Below are 15,188 nucleotides of genomic sequence, written 5' to 3'. Positions count from 1 at the left end.
CAGTGTATAATGACTTTGCAGTGTCCAGTCTGAGTGTATAATGACTACACTGCAGTGTCCAGTCTCAGTGTATAATGACTACACTGCAGTGTCCAGTCTCAGTGTATAATGATTTTGCAGTGTCCAGTCTCAGTGTATAATGACTACACTGCAGTGTCCAGTCTCAGTGTATAATGATTTTGCAGTGTCCAGTCTCAGTGTATAATGACTTTGCAATGTCCAGTCTCAGTGTATAATGACTACACTGTAGTTGCCAGTCGCAGTGTATAATGACTACACTGCAGTGTCCAGTCTCAGTGTATAATGATTTTGCAGTGTCCAGTCTCAGTGTATAATGACTACACTGTAGTGTCCAGTCTCACTGTATAATGACTACACTGCAGTGTCCAGTCACAGTGGATAATGACTATACTGCAGTGTCCAGTCTCAGTGTATAATGACGACACTACAGTGTCCAGTCTCAGTGATTAATGACTACACTGGAATGTCCAGTCTCACTGTATAATGACTACACTGCAGTGTCCAGTCTCAGTGTACTATGACGACACTGCAGTGTCCAGTCTCACTGTATAATGAATACACTACAGCGTCCAGTCTCAGTGTATAATGACTACACTGTAGTGTCCATTCTCAGTGTATAATGACTACACTGCAGTGTCCAGTCTCAGTGTATAATGATTTTGCAGTGTCCAGTCTCAGTGTATAATGACTACACTGCAGTGTCCAGTCTCAGTGTATAATGACTACACTGCAGTGTCCAGTCTCAGTGTATAATGACTACACTGCAGTGTCCAGTCTCAGTGTATAATGAATACACTACAGTGTCCAGTCTCAGTGTATAATGACTACACTGTCGTGTCCATTCTCAGTGTATAATGACTACACTGCAGTGTCCAGTCTCAGTGTATAATGATTTTGCAGTGTCCAGTCTCAGTGTATAATGACTACACTGCAGTGTCCAGTCTCAGTGTATAATGATTTTGCAGTGTCCAGTCTCAGTGTATAATGACTACACTGCAGTGTCCAGTCTCAGTGGAAAAGGACTACACTGCAGTGTCCAGTCTCAGTGTATAATGACTACACTGTAGTGTCCAGTCTCAGTGTAAAATGTCTACACTGCAGTGTCCAGTCTCAGTGTATAATTATTTTGCAGTGTTCAGTCTCAGTGTATAATGACTACACTGCAGTGTCCAGTCTCAGTGTATAATGACTACACTGCAGTGTCCAGTCTCAGTGTATAATGACTACACTGTAGTGTCCAGTCTCAGTGTATAATGACTTTGCAATGTCCAGTCTCAGTGTATAATGACTACACTGTAGTGTCCAGTCTCAGTGTATAATGACTACACTGCAGTGTCCAGTCTCAGTGTATAATGATTTTGCAGTGTCCAGTCTCAGCGTATAATGACTACACTGCAGTGTCCAGTCTCAGTGGATAATGACTATGTTGCAGTGTCCAGTCTCAGTGTATAATGACTACCCTGCAGTGTCCAGTCTCAGTGTATAATGATTTTGCAGTGTCCAGTCTCAGTGTATAATGACTACACTTCAGTGTCCAGTCTCAGTGTATAATGACTACACTGCAGTGTCCAGTCTCAGTGTATAATGACTACACTGCAGTGTCCAGTCTCAGTGTATAATGATTTTGCAGTGTTCAGTCTCAGTGTATAATGACTACACTGTAGTGTCCAGTCTCAGTGTATAATGACTACACTGTAGTGTCCAGTCTCACTGTATAATGACTACACTGCAGAGTCCAGTCTCAGTGTATAATGACTACACTGCAGTGTCCAGTCTCAGTGTATAATGATTTTGCAGTGTCCAGTCTCAGTGTATAATGACTACACTGTAGTGTCCAGTCTCAGTGTACAATGACTACACTGTAGTGTTCAGGCTCAGTGTATAATGACTACACTGCAGTGTCCAGTCTCAGTGTATAATGATTTTGCAGTGTCCAGTCTCAGTGTATAATGACTACACTGCAGTGTCCAGTCTCTGTGTACAATGACTACACTGCAGTGTCCAGTCTCACTGTATAATGACTACACTGCAGTGTCCAGTCTCAGTGTATTATGACTACACTGCAGTGTCCAGTCTCACTGTATAATGAATACACTACAGTGTCCAGTCTCAGTGTATAATGACTACACTGTCGTGTCCATTCTCAGTGTATAATGACTACACTGCAGTGTCCAGTCTCAGTGTATAATGATTTTGCAGTGTCCAGTCTCAGTGTATAATGACTACACTGCAGTGTCCAGTCTCAGTGTATAATGATTTTGCAGTGTCCAGTCTCAGTGTATAATGACTACACTGTAGTGTCCAGTCTCAGTGTATAATGACTACACTGCAGTGTCCAGTCTCAGTGTATAATGACTACACTGTAGTGTCCAGTCTCAGTGTATAATGTCTACACTGCAGTGTCCAGTCTCAGTGTATAATGATTTTGCAGTGTCCAGTCTCAGTGTATAATGACTACACTGTAGTGTCCAGTCTCAGTGTACAATGACTACACTGTAGTGTTCAGTCTCAGTGTATAATGACTACACTGCAGTGTCCAGTCTCAGTGTATAATGATTTTGCAGTGTCCAGTCTCAGTGTATAATGACTACACTGCAGTGTCCAGTCTCAGTGTATAATGACTACACTGCAGTGTCCAGTCTCAGTGTATAATGACTACACTGCAGTGTCCAGTCTCAGTGTATTATGACTACACTGCAGTGTTCAGTCTCAGTGTATAATGACTACACTGTAGTGTCCAGTCTCAGTGTATAATGACTACACTGTAGTGTCCAGTCTCACTGTATAATGACTACACTGCAGAGTCCAGTCTCAGTGTATAATGACTACACTGCAGTGTCCAGTCTCAGTGTATAATGATTTTGCAGTGTCCAGTCTCAGTGAAAAATGACTACACTGTAGTGTCCAGTCTCAGTGTACAATGACTACACTGTAGTGTTCAGGTCAGTGTATAATGACTACACTGCAGTGTCCAGTCTCAGTGTATAATGATTTTGCAGTGTCCAGTCTCAGTGTATAATGACTACACTGCAGTGTCCAGTCTCAGTGTACAATGACTACACTGCAGTGTCCAGTCTCAGTGTACAATGACTACACTGCAGTGTCCAGTCTCACTGTATAATGACTACACTGCAGTGTCCAGTCTCAGTGTATTATGACTACACTGCAGTGTCCAGTCTCACTGTATAATGAATACACTACAGTGTCCAGTCTCAGTGTATAATGACTACACTGCAGTGTCCAGTCTCAGTGTATAATGACTACACTGTAGTGTCCAGTCTCAGTGTATAATGACTTTGCAATGTCCAGTCTCAGTGTATAATGACTACACTGTAGTGTCCAGTCTCAGTGTATAATGACTACACTGCAGTGTCCAGTCTCAGTGTATAATGATTTTGCAGTGTCCAGTCTCAGCGTATAATGACTACACTGCAGTGTCCAGTCTCAGTGGATAATGACTATGTTGCAGTGTCCAGTCTCAGTGTATAATGACTACACTGCAGTGTCCAGTCTCAGTGTATAATGATTTTGCAGTGTCCAGTCTCAGTGTATAATGACTACACTGCAGTGTCCAGTCTCAGTGTATTATGACTACACTGCAGTGTCCAGTCTCAGTGTATAATGATTATGCAGTGTTCAGTCTCAGTGTATAATGACTACACTGCAGTGTCCAGTCTCACTGTATTATGACTACACTGCAGTGTCCAGTCTCAGTGTCTAATGATTTTGCAGTGTATAATGACTACACTGTAGTGTCCAGTCTCAGTGTATAATGACTACACTGTAGTGTCCAGTCTCAGTGTATAATGACTACACTGTAGTGTCCAGTCTCAGTGTATAATGACTACACTGCAGTGTCCAGTCTCACTGTATTATGACTACATTGCAGTGTCCAGTCTCAGTGTCTAATGATTTTGCAGTGTATAATGACTACACTGTAGTGTCCAGTCTCAGTGTATAATGACTACACTGTAGTGTCCAGTCTCAGTGTATAATGACTACACTGCAGTGTCCAGTCTCAGTGTATAATGACTACACTGCAGTGTCCAGTCTCAGTGTATAATGACTACACTGCAGTGTCCAGTCTCAGTGTATTCTGACTACACTGCAGTGTCCAGTCTCAGTGTATAATGATTTTGCAGTGTCCAGTCTCAGTGTATAATGACTACACTGCAGTGTCCAGTCTCAGTGTATAATGACTACACTGCAGTGTCCAGTCTCAGTGTATAATGACTACACTGTAGTGTCCAGTCTCAGTGTATAATGTCTACACTGCAGTGTCCAGTCTCAGTGTATAATGATTTGGCAGTGTTCAGTCTCAGTGTATAATGACTACACTGCAGTGTCCAGTCTCAGTGTATAATGACTACACTGCAGTGTCCAGTCTCAGTGAATAATGACTACACTGTAGTGTCCAGTCTCAGTGTATAATGACTTTGCAATGTCCAGTCTCAGTGTATAATGACTACACTGTAGTGTCCAGTCTCAGTGTATAATGACTACACTGCAGTGTCCAGTCTCAGTGTATAATGATTTTGCAGTGTATAATGACTACACTGTAGTGTCCAGTCTCAGTGTATAATGACTACACTGTAGTGTCCAGTCTCAGTGTATAATGACTACACTGCAGTGTCCAGTCTCACTGTATTATGACTACACTGCAGTGTCCAGTCTCAGTGTCTAATGATTTTGCAGTGTATAATGACTACACTGTAGTGTCCAGTCTCAGTGTATAATGACTACACTGTAGTGTCCAGTCTCAGTGTATAATGACTACACTGCAGTGTCCAGTCTCAGTGTATAATGACTACACTGCAGTGTCCAGTCTCAGTGTATAATGACTACACTGCAGTGTCCAGTCTCAGTGTATTCTGACTACACTGCAGTGTCCAGTCTCAGTGTATAATGATTTTGCAGTGTCCAGTCTCAGTGTATAATGACTACACTGCAGTGTCCAGTCTCAGTGTATAATGACTACACTGCAGTGTCCAGTCTCAGTGTATAATGACTACACTGTAGTGTCCAGTCTCAGTGTATAATGTCTACACTGCAGTGTCCAGTCTCAGTGTATAATGATTTTGCAGTGTTCAGTCTCAGTGTATAATGACTACACTGCAGTGTCCAGTCTCAGTGTATAATGACTACACTGCAGTGTCCAGTCTCAGTGAATAATGACTACACTGTAGTGTCCAGTCTCAGTGTATAATGACTTTGCAATGTCCAGTCTCAGTGTATAATGACTACACTGTAGTGTCCAGTCTCAGTGTATAATGACTACACTGCAGTGTCCAGTCTCAGTGTTTAATGATTTTGCAGTGTCCAGTCTCAGCGTATAATGACTACACTGCAGTGTCCAGTCTCAGTGGATAATGACTATGTTGCAGTGTCCAGTCTCAGTGTATAATGACTACACTGCAGTGTCCAGTCTCAGTGTATAATGATTTTGCAGTGTCCAGTCTCAGTGTATAATGACTACACTGCAGTGTCCAGTCTCAGTGTATAATGACTACACTGCAGTGTCCAGTCTCAGTGTATAATGATTTTGCAGTGTTCAGTCTCAGTGTATAATGACTACACTGTAGTGTCCAGTCTCAGTGTATAATGACTACACTGTAGTGTCCAGTCTCACTGTATAATGACTACACTGCAGAGTCCAGTCTCAGTGTATAATGACTACACTGCAGTGTCCAGTCTCAGTGTATAATGATTTTGCAGTGTTCAGTCTCAGTGTATAATGACTACACTGTAGTGTCCAGTCTCAGTGTATAATGACTACACTGTAGTGTCCAGTCTCACTGTATAATGACTACACTGCAGAGTCCAGTCTCAGTGTATAATGACTACACTGCAGTGTCCAGTCTCAGTGTATAATGATTTTGCAGTGTCCAGTCTCAGTGTATAATGACTACACTGTAGTGTCCAGTCTCAGTGTACAATGACTACACTGTAGTGTTCAGGCTCAGTGTATAATGACTACACTGCAGTGTCCAGTCTCAGTGTATAATGATTTTGCAGTGTCCAGTCTCAGTGTATAATGACTACACTGCAGTGTCCAGTCTCAGTGTATAATGACTACACTGTAGTGTCCAGTCTCAGTGTATAATGACTTTGCAATGTCCAGTCTCAGTGTATAATGACTACACTGTAGTGTCCAGTCTCAGTGTATAATGACTACACTGCAGTGTCCAGTCTCAGTGTATAATGATTTTGCAGTGTCCAGTCTCAGCGTATAATGACTACACTGCAGTGTCCAGTCTCAGTGGATAATGACTATGTTGCAGTGTCCAGTCTCAGTGTATAATGACTACCCTGCAGTGTCCAGTCTCAGTGTATAATGATTTTGCAGTGTCCAGTCTCAGTGTATAATGACTACACTTCAGTGTCCAGTCTCAGTGTATAATGACTACACTGCAGTGTCCAGTCTCAGTGTATAATGACTACACTGCAGTGTCCAGTCTCAGTGTATAATGATTTTGCAGTGTTCAGTCTCAGTGTATAATGACTACACTGTAGTGTCCAGTCTCAGTGTATAATGACTACACTGTAGTGTCCAGTCTCACTGTATAATGACTACACTGCAGAGTCCAGTCTCAGTGTATAATGACTACACTGCAGTGTCCAGTCTCAGTGTATAATGATTTTGCAGTGTCCAGTCTCAGTGTATAATGACTACACTGTAGTGTCCAGTCTCAGTGTACAATGACTACACTGTAGTGTTCAGGCTCAGTGTATAATGACTACACTGCAGTGTCCAGTCTCAGTGTATAATGATTTTGCAGTGTCCAGTCTCAGTGTATAATGACTACACTGCAGTGTCCAGTCTCAGTGTACAATGACTACACTGCAGTGTCCAGTCTCACTGTATAATGACTACACTGCAGTGTCCAGTCTCAGTGTATTATGACTACACTGCAGTGTCCAGTCTCACTGTATAATGAATACACTACAGTGTCCAGTCTCAGTGTATAATGACTACACTGTCGTGTCCATTCTCAGTGTATAATGACTACACTGCAGTGTCCAGTCTCAGTGTATAATGATTTTGCAGTGTCCAGTCTCAGTGTATAATGACTACACTGCAGTGTCCAGTCTCAGTGTATAATGATTTTGCAGTGTCCAGTCTCAGTGTATAATGACTACACTGTAGTGTCCAGTCTCAGTGTATAATGACTACACTGCAGTGTCCAGTCTCAGTGTATAATGACTACACTGTAGTGTCCAGTCTCAGTGTATAATGTCTACACTGCAGTGTCCAGTCTCAGTGTATAATGATTTTGCAGTGTCCAGTCTCAGTGTATAATGACTACACTGTAGTGTCCAGTCTCAGTGTACAATGACTACACTGTAGTGTTCAGTCTCAGTGTATAATGACTACACTGCAGTGTCCAGTCTCAGTGTATAATGATTTTGCAGTGTCCAGTCTCAGTGTATAATGACTACACTGCAGTGTCCAGTCTCAGTGTATAATGACTACACTGCAGTGTCCAGTCTCAGTGTATAATGACTACACTGCAGTGTCCAGTCTCAGTGTATTATGACTACACTGCAGTGTTCAGTCTCAGTGTATAATGACTACACTGTAGTGTCCAGTCTCAGTGTATAATGACTACACTGTAGTGTCCAGTCTCACTGTATAATGACTACACTGCAGAGTCCAGTCTCAGTGTATAATGACTACACTGCAGTGTCCAGTCTCAGTGTATAATGATTTTGCAGTGTCCAGTCTCAGTGAAAAATGACTACACTGTAGTGTCCAGTCTCAGTGTACAATGACTACACTGTAGTGTTCAGGCTCAGTGTATAATGACTACACTGCAGTGTCCAGTCTCAGTGTATAATGATTTTGCAGTGTCCAGTCTCAGTGTATAATGACTACACTGCAGTGTCCAGTCTCAGTGTACAATGACTACACTGCAGTGTCCAGTCTCAGTGTACAATGACTACACTGCAGTGTCCAGTCTCACTGTATAATGACTACACTGCAGTGTCCAGTCTCAGTGTATTATGACTACACTGCAGTGTCCAGTCTCACTGTATAATGAATACACTACAGTGTCCAGTCTCAGTGTATAATGACTACACTGCAGTGTCCAGTCTCAGTGTATAATGACTACACTGTAGTGTCCAGTCTCAGTGTATAATGACTTTGCAATGTCCAGTCTCAGTGTATAATGACTACACTGTAGTGTCCAGTCTCAGTGTATAATGACTACACTGCAGTGTCCAGTCTCAGTGTATAATGATTTTGCAGTGTCCAGTCTCAGCGTATAATGACTACACTGCAGTGTCCAGTCTCAGTGGATAATGACTATGTTGCAGTGTCCAGTCTCAGTGTATAATGACTACACTGCAGTGTCCAGTCTCAGTGTATAATGATTTTGCAGTGTCCAGTCTCAGTGTATAATGACTACACTGCAGTGTCCAGTCTCAGTGTATAATGACTACACTGCAGTGTCCAGTCTCAGTGTATTATGACTACACTGCAGTGTCCAGTCTCAGTGTATAATGATTATGCAGTGTTCAGTCTCAGTGTATAATGACTACACTGCAGTGTCCAGTCTCACTGTATTATGACTACACTGCAGTGTCCAGTCTCAGTGTCTAATGATTTTGCAGTGTATAATGACTACACTGTAGTGTCCAGTCTCAGTGTATAATGACTACACTGTAGTGTCCAGTCTCAGTGTATAATGACTACACTGTAGTGTCCAGTCTCAGTGTATAATGACTACACTGCAGTGTCCAGTCTCACTGTATTATGACTACATTGCAGTGTCCAGTCTCAGTGTCTAATGATTTTGCAGTGTATAATGACTACACTGTAGTGTCCAGTCTCAGTGTATAATGACTACACTGTAGTGTCCAGTCTCAGTGTATAATGACTACACTGCAGTGTCCAGTCTCAGTGTATAATGACTACACTGCAGTGTCCAGTCTCAGTGTATAATGACTACACTGCAGTGTCCAGTCTCAGTGTATTCTGACTACACTGCAGTGTCCAGTCTCAGTGTATAATGATTTTGCAGTGTCCAGTCTCAGTGTATAATGACTACACTGCAGTGTCCAGTCTCAGTGTATAATGACTACACTGCAGTGTCCAGTCTCAGTGTATAATGACTACACTGTAGTGTCCAGTCTCAGTGTATAATGTCTACACTGCAGTGTCCAGTCTCAGTGTATAATGATTTTGCAGTGTTCAGTCTCAGTGTATAATGACTACACTGCAGTGTCCAGTCTCAGTGTATAATGACTACACTGCAGTGTCCAGTCTCAGTGAATAATGACTACACTGTAGTGTCCAGTCTCAGTGTATAATGACTTTGCAATGTCCAGTCTCAGTGTATAATGACTACACTGTAGTGTCCAGTCTCAGTGTATAATGACTACACTGCAGTGTCCAGTCTCAGTGTATAATGATTTTGCAGTGTATAATGACTACACTGTAGTGTCCAGTCTCAGTGTATAATGACTACACTGTAGTGTCCAGTCTCAGTGTATAATGACTACACTGCAGTGTCCAGTCTCACTGTATTATGACTACACTGCAGTGTCCAGTCTCAGTGTCTAATGATTTTGCAGTGTATAATGACTACACTGTAGTGTCCAGTCTCAGTGTATAATGACTACACTGTAGTGTCCAGTCTCAGTGTATAATGACTACACTGCAGTGTCCAGTCTCAGTGTATAATGACTACACTGCAGTGTCCAGTCTCAGTGTATAATGACTACACTGCAGTGTCCAGTCTCAGTGTATTCTGACTACACTGCAGTGTCCAGTCTCAGTGTATAATGATTTTGCAGTGTCCAGTCTCAGTGTATAATGACTACACTGCAGTGTCCAGTCTCAGTGTATAATGACTACACTGCAGTGTCCAGTCTCAGTGTATAATGACTACACTGTAGTGTCCAGTCTCAGTGTATAATGTCTACACTGCAGTGTCCAGTCTCAGTGTATAATGATTTTGCAGTGTTCAGTCTCAGTGTATAATGACTACACTGCAGTGTCCAGTCTCAGTGTATAATGACTACACTGCAGTGTCCAGTCTCAGTGAATAATGACTACACTGTAGTGTCCAGTCTCAGTGTATAATGACTTTGCAATGTCCAGTCTCAGTGTATAATGACTACACTGTAGTGTCCAGTCTCAGTGTATAATGACTACACTGCAGTGTCCAGTCTCAGTGTTTAATGATTTTGCAGTGTCCAGTCTCAGCGTATAATGACTACACTGCAGTGTCCAGTCTCAGTGGATAATGACTATGTTGCAGTGTCCAGTCTCAGTGTATAATGACTACACTGCAGTGTCCAGTCTCAGTGTATAATGATTTTGCAGTGTCCAGTCTCAGTGTATAATGACTACACTGCAGTGTCCAGTCTCAGTGTATAATGACTACACTGCAGTGTCCAGTCTCAGTGTATAATGATTTTGCAGTGTTCAGTCTCAGTGTATAATGACTACACTGTAGTGTCCAGTCTCAGTGTATAATGACTACACTGTAGTGTCCAGTCTCACTGTATAATGACTACACTGCAGAGTCCAGTCTCAGTGTATAATGACTACACTGCAGTGTCCAGTCTCAGTGTATAATGATTTTGCAGTGTTCAGTCTCAGTGTATAATGACTACACTGTAGTGTCCAGTCTCAGTGTATAATGACTACACTGTAGTGTCCAGTCTCACTGTATAATGACTACACTGCAGAGTCCAGTCTCAGTGTATAATGACTACACTGCAGTGTCCAGTCTCAGTGTATAATGATTTTGCAGTGTCCAGTCTCAGTGTATAATGACTACACTGTAGTGTCCAGTCTCAGTGTACAATGACTACACTGTAGTGTTCAGGCTCAGTGTATAATGACTACACTGCAGTGTCCAGTCTCAGTGTATAATGATTTTGCAGTGTCCAGTCTCAGTGTATAATGACTACACTGCAGTGTCCAGTCTCAGTGTACAATGACTACACTGCAGTGTCCAGTCTCACTGTATAATGACTACACTGCAGTGTCCAGTCTCAGTGTATTATGACTACACTGCAGTGTCCAGTCTCACTGTATAATGAATACACTACAGTGTCCAGTCTCAGTGTATAATGACTACACTGTCGTGTCCATTCTCAGTGTATAATGACTACACTGCAGTGTCCAGTCTCAGTGTATAATGATTTTGCAGTGTCCAGTCTCAGTGTATAATGACTACACTGCAGTGTCCAGTCTCAGTGTATAATGATTTTGCAGTGTCCAGTCTCAGTGTATAATGACTACACTGCAGTGTCCAGTCTCAGTGTATAATGACTACACTGTAGTGTCCAGTCTCAGTGTATAATGTCTACACTGCAGTGTCCAGTCTCAGTGTATAATGATTTTGCAGTGTCCAGTCTCAGTGTATAATGACTACACTGTAGTGTCCAGTCTCAGTGTATAATGACTACACTGCAGTATCCAGTCACAGTGTATAATGACTACACTGTAGTGTCCAGTCTCAGTGTGTAATGACTACACTGCAGTGTCCAGTGTTAGTGTATAATGATTTTGCAGTGTCCAGTCTCAGTGTATAATGACTACACTGCAGTGTCCAGTCTCACTGTATAATGACTACACTGCAGTGTTCTGTCTCAGTGGATAATGACTATACTGCAGTGTCCAGTCTCAGTGTATAATGACTACACTACAGTGTCCGGTCTCAGTGATTAATGACTACACTGCAGTGTCCAGTCTCACTGTAGAATGACTACACTGCAGTGTCCACTCTCAGTGTATAATGACTTTGCAGTGTCCAGTCTCAGTGTATAATGACTACACTGCAGTGTCCAGTCTCAGTGTATAATGATTTTGCAGTGTCCAGTCTCAGTGTATAATGACTACACTGTAGTGTCCAGTCTCAGTGTATAATGACTACACTGCAGTGTCCAGTGTTAGTGTATAATGATTTTGCAGTGTCCAGTCTCAGTGTTTCATGACTACACTGCAGTGTCCAGTCTCACTGTATAATGACTACACTGCAGTGTCCAGTCTCAGTGGATAATGACTACACTGCAGTGTCCAGTCTCAGTGTATAATGACTACACTACAGTGTCCGGTCTCAGTGTATAATGACGACACTGTAGTGTCCAGTCTCAGTGTATAATGATTTTGCAGTGTCCAGTCTCAGCGTATAATGACAACACTGCAGTGTCCGGTGACAGTTTATAATGACTACACTGCAGTGTCCGGTCTCAGTGTATAATGACTACACTACAGTGTCCAGTCTCAGTGATTAATGAGTACACTACAGTGTCCAGTCTCAGTGTATAATGACTACACTGCAGTGTCCAGTCTCAGTGTATAATGACTACACTGCAGTGTCCAGTCTCAGTTTATAATGACTATATTGCAGTGTCCAGTCTCAGTGTATAATGACTACACTGCAGTGTCCAGTCTCAGTGGATAATGACTATATTGCAGTGTCCAGTCTCAGTGTATAATGACTACACTGCAGTGTCCAGTCTCAGTGTATAATGATTTTGCAGTGTCCAGTCTCAGTGTTTCATGACTACACTGCAGTGTCCAGTCTCAGTGTATAATGACTACACTGCAGTGTCCAGTCTCAGTGTATAATGACTACACTGCAGTGTCCAGTCTCAGTGTATAATGACTACACTACAGTGTCCGGTCTCAGTGTATAATGACTACACTGTAGTGTCCAGTCTCAGTGTATAATGGCTACACTGCAGTGTCCAGTCTCAGTGTATAATGACGACACTGCAGAGTCCAGTCTCAGTGTATAATGACTACACTGCAGTGTCCAGTCTCAGTGTATAATGATTTTGCAGTGTCCAGTCTCAGTGTATAATGACTACACTGTAGTGTCCAGTCTCAGTGTACAATGACTACACTGTAGTGTTCAGTCTCAGTGTATAATGACTACACTGCAGTGTCCAGTCTCAGTGTATAATGATTTTGCAGTGTTCAGTCTCAGTCTATAATGACTACACAGTGTATAATGATTTTGCAGTGTTCAGTCTCAGTCTATAATGACTACACTGCAGTGTCCAGTCTCAGTGTATAATGACTACACTGCAGTGTCCAGTCTCAGTGTATAATGACTACACTGCAGTGTCAAGTCTCAGTGTATAATGATTTTGCAGTGTCCAGTCTCAGTGTATAATGACTACACTGTAGTGTCCAGTCTCAGTGTATACTGACTACACTGCAGTATCCAGTCACAGTGTATAATGATTTTGCAGTGTCCAGTCTCAGTGTATAATGACTACACTGTAGTGTCCAGTCTCAGAGTATAATGACTACACTGTAGTGTCCAGTCTCAGTGTATAATGACTACACTACAGTGTCCAGTCTCAGTGTATAATGACTACACTGCAGTGTCCGGTCTCACTGTATAATGACTACACTGCAGTGTCCAGTCTCAGTGGATAATGACTATACTGCAGTGTCCAGTCTCAGTGTATAATGATTTTGCAGTGTCCAGTCTCAGTGTATAATGACTACACTGTAGTGTCCAGTCTCAGTGTACAATGACTACACTGTAGTGTTCAGTCTCAGTGTATAATGACTACACTGCAGTGTCCAGTCTCAGTGTATAATGATTTTGCAGTGTTCAGTCTCAGTGTATAATGACTACACTGCAGTGTCCAGTCTCAGTGTATAATGACTACACTGCAGTGTCCAGTCTCAGTGTATAATGACTACACTGCAGTGTCCAGTCTCAGTGTATAATGATTTTGCAGTGTCCAGTCTCAGTGTATAATGACTACACTGTAGTGTCCAGTCTCAGTGTATAATGACTACACTGCAGTGTCCAGTCACAGTGTATAATGATTTTGCAGTGTCCAGTCTCAGTGTATAATGACTACACTGTAGTGTCCAGTCTCAGAGTATAATGACTACACTGTAGTGTCCAGTCTCAGTGTATAATGACTACACTGCAGTGTCCAGTGTTAGTGTATAATGATTTTGCAGTGTCCAGTCTCAGTGTATTTTGACTACACTGCAGTGTCCAGTCTCACTGTATAATGACTACACTGCAGTGTCCAGTCTCAGTGGATAATGACTATACTGCAGTGTCCAGTCTCAGTGTATAATGACTACACTACAGTGTCCAGTCTCATTGTAGAATGACTACACTGCAGTGTCCAGTCTCAGTGTATAATGACTTTGCAGTGTCCAGTCTGAGTGTATAATGACTACACTGCAGTGTCCAGTCTCAGTGTATAATGACTACACTGCAGTGTCCAGTCTCAGTGTATAATGATTTTGCAGTGTCCAGTCTCAGTGTATAATGACTAAACTGCAGTGTCCAGTCTCAGTGTATAATGATTTTGCAGTGTCCAGTCTCAGTGTATAATGACTTTGCAATGTCCAGTCTCAGTGTATAATGACTACACTGTAGTTGCCAGTCTCAGTGTATAATGACTACACTGCAGTGTCCAGTCTCAGTGTATAATGATTTTGCAGTGTCCAGTCTCAGTGTATAATGACTACACTGTAGTGTCCAGTCTCACTGTATAATGACTACACTGCAGTGTCCAGTCACAGTGGATAATGACTATACTGCAGTGTCCAGTCTCAGTGTATAATGACGACACTACAGTGTCCAGTCTCAGTGATTAATGACTACACTGCAATGTCCAGTCTCACTGTATAATGACTACACTGCAGTGTCCAGTCTCAGTGTATTATGACGACACTGCAGTGTCCAGTCTCACTGTATAATGAATACACTACAGCGTCCAGTCTCAGTGTATAATGACTACACTGTAGTGTCCATTCTCAGTGTATAATGACTACACTGCAGTGTCCAGTCTCAGTGTATAATGATTTTGCAGTGTCCAGTCTCAGTGTATAATGACTACACTGCAGTGTCCAGTCTCAGTGTATAATGACTACACTGCAGTGTCCAGTCTCAGTGTATAATGACTACACTGCAGTGTCCAGTCTCAGTGTATAATGAATACACTACAGTGTCCAGTCTCAGTGTATAATGACTACACTGTCGTGTCCATTCTCAGTGTATAATGACTACACTGCAGTGTCCAGTCTCAGTGTATAATGATTTTGCAGTGTCCAGTCTCAGTGTATAATGACTACACTGCAGTGTCCAGTCTCAGTGTATAATGATTTTGCTGTGTCCAGTCTCAGTGTATAATGACTACACTGCAGTGTCCAGTCTCAG

This window comes from Chiloscyllium plagiosum, unplaced genomic scaffold (assembly GCF_037043375.1).
Source record: "Chiloscyllium plagiosum isolate Xiang-an unplaced genomic scaffold, Cpla_swu_hap1 HiC_scaffold_50, whole genome shotgun sequence".
NCBI classification, from domain to species: domain Eukaryota; kingdom Metazoa; phylum Chordata; class Chondrichthyes; order Orectolobiformes; family Hemiscylliidae; genus Chiloscyllium; species Chiloscyllium plagiosum.
This window is presented reverse-complemented; position numbering follows the sequence as displayed.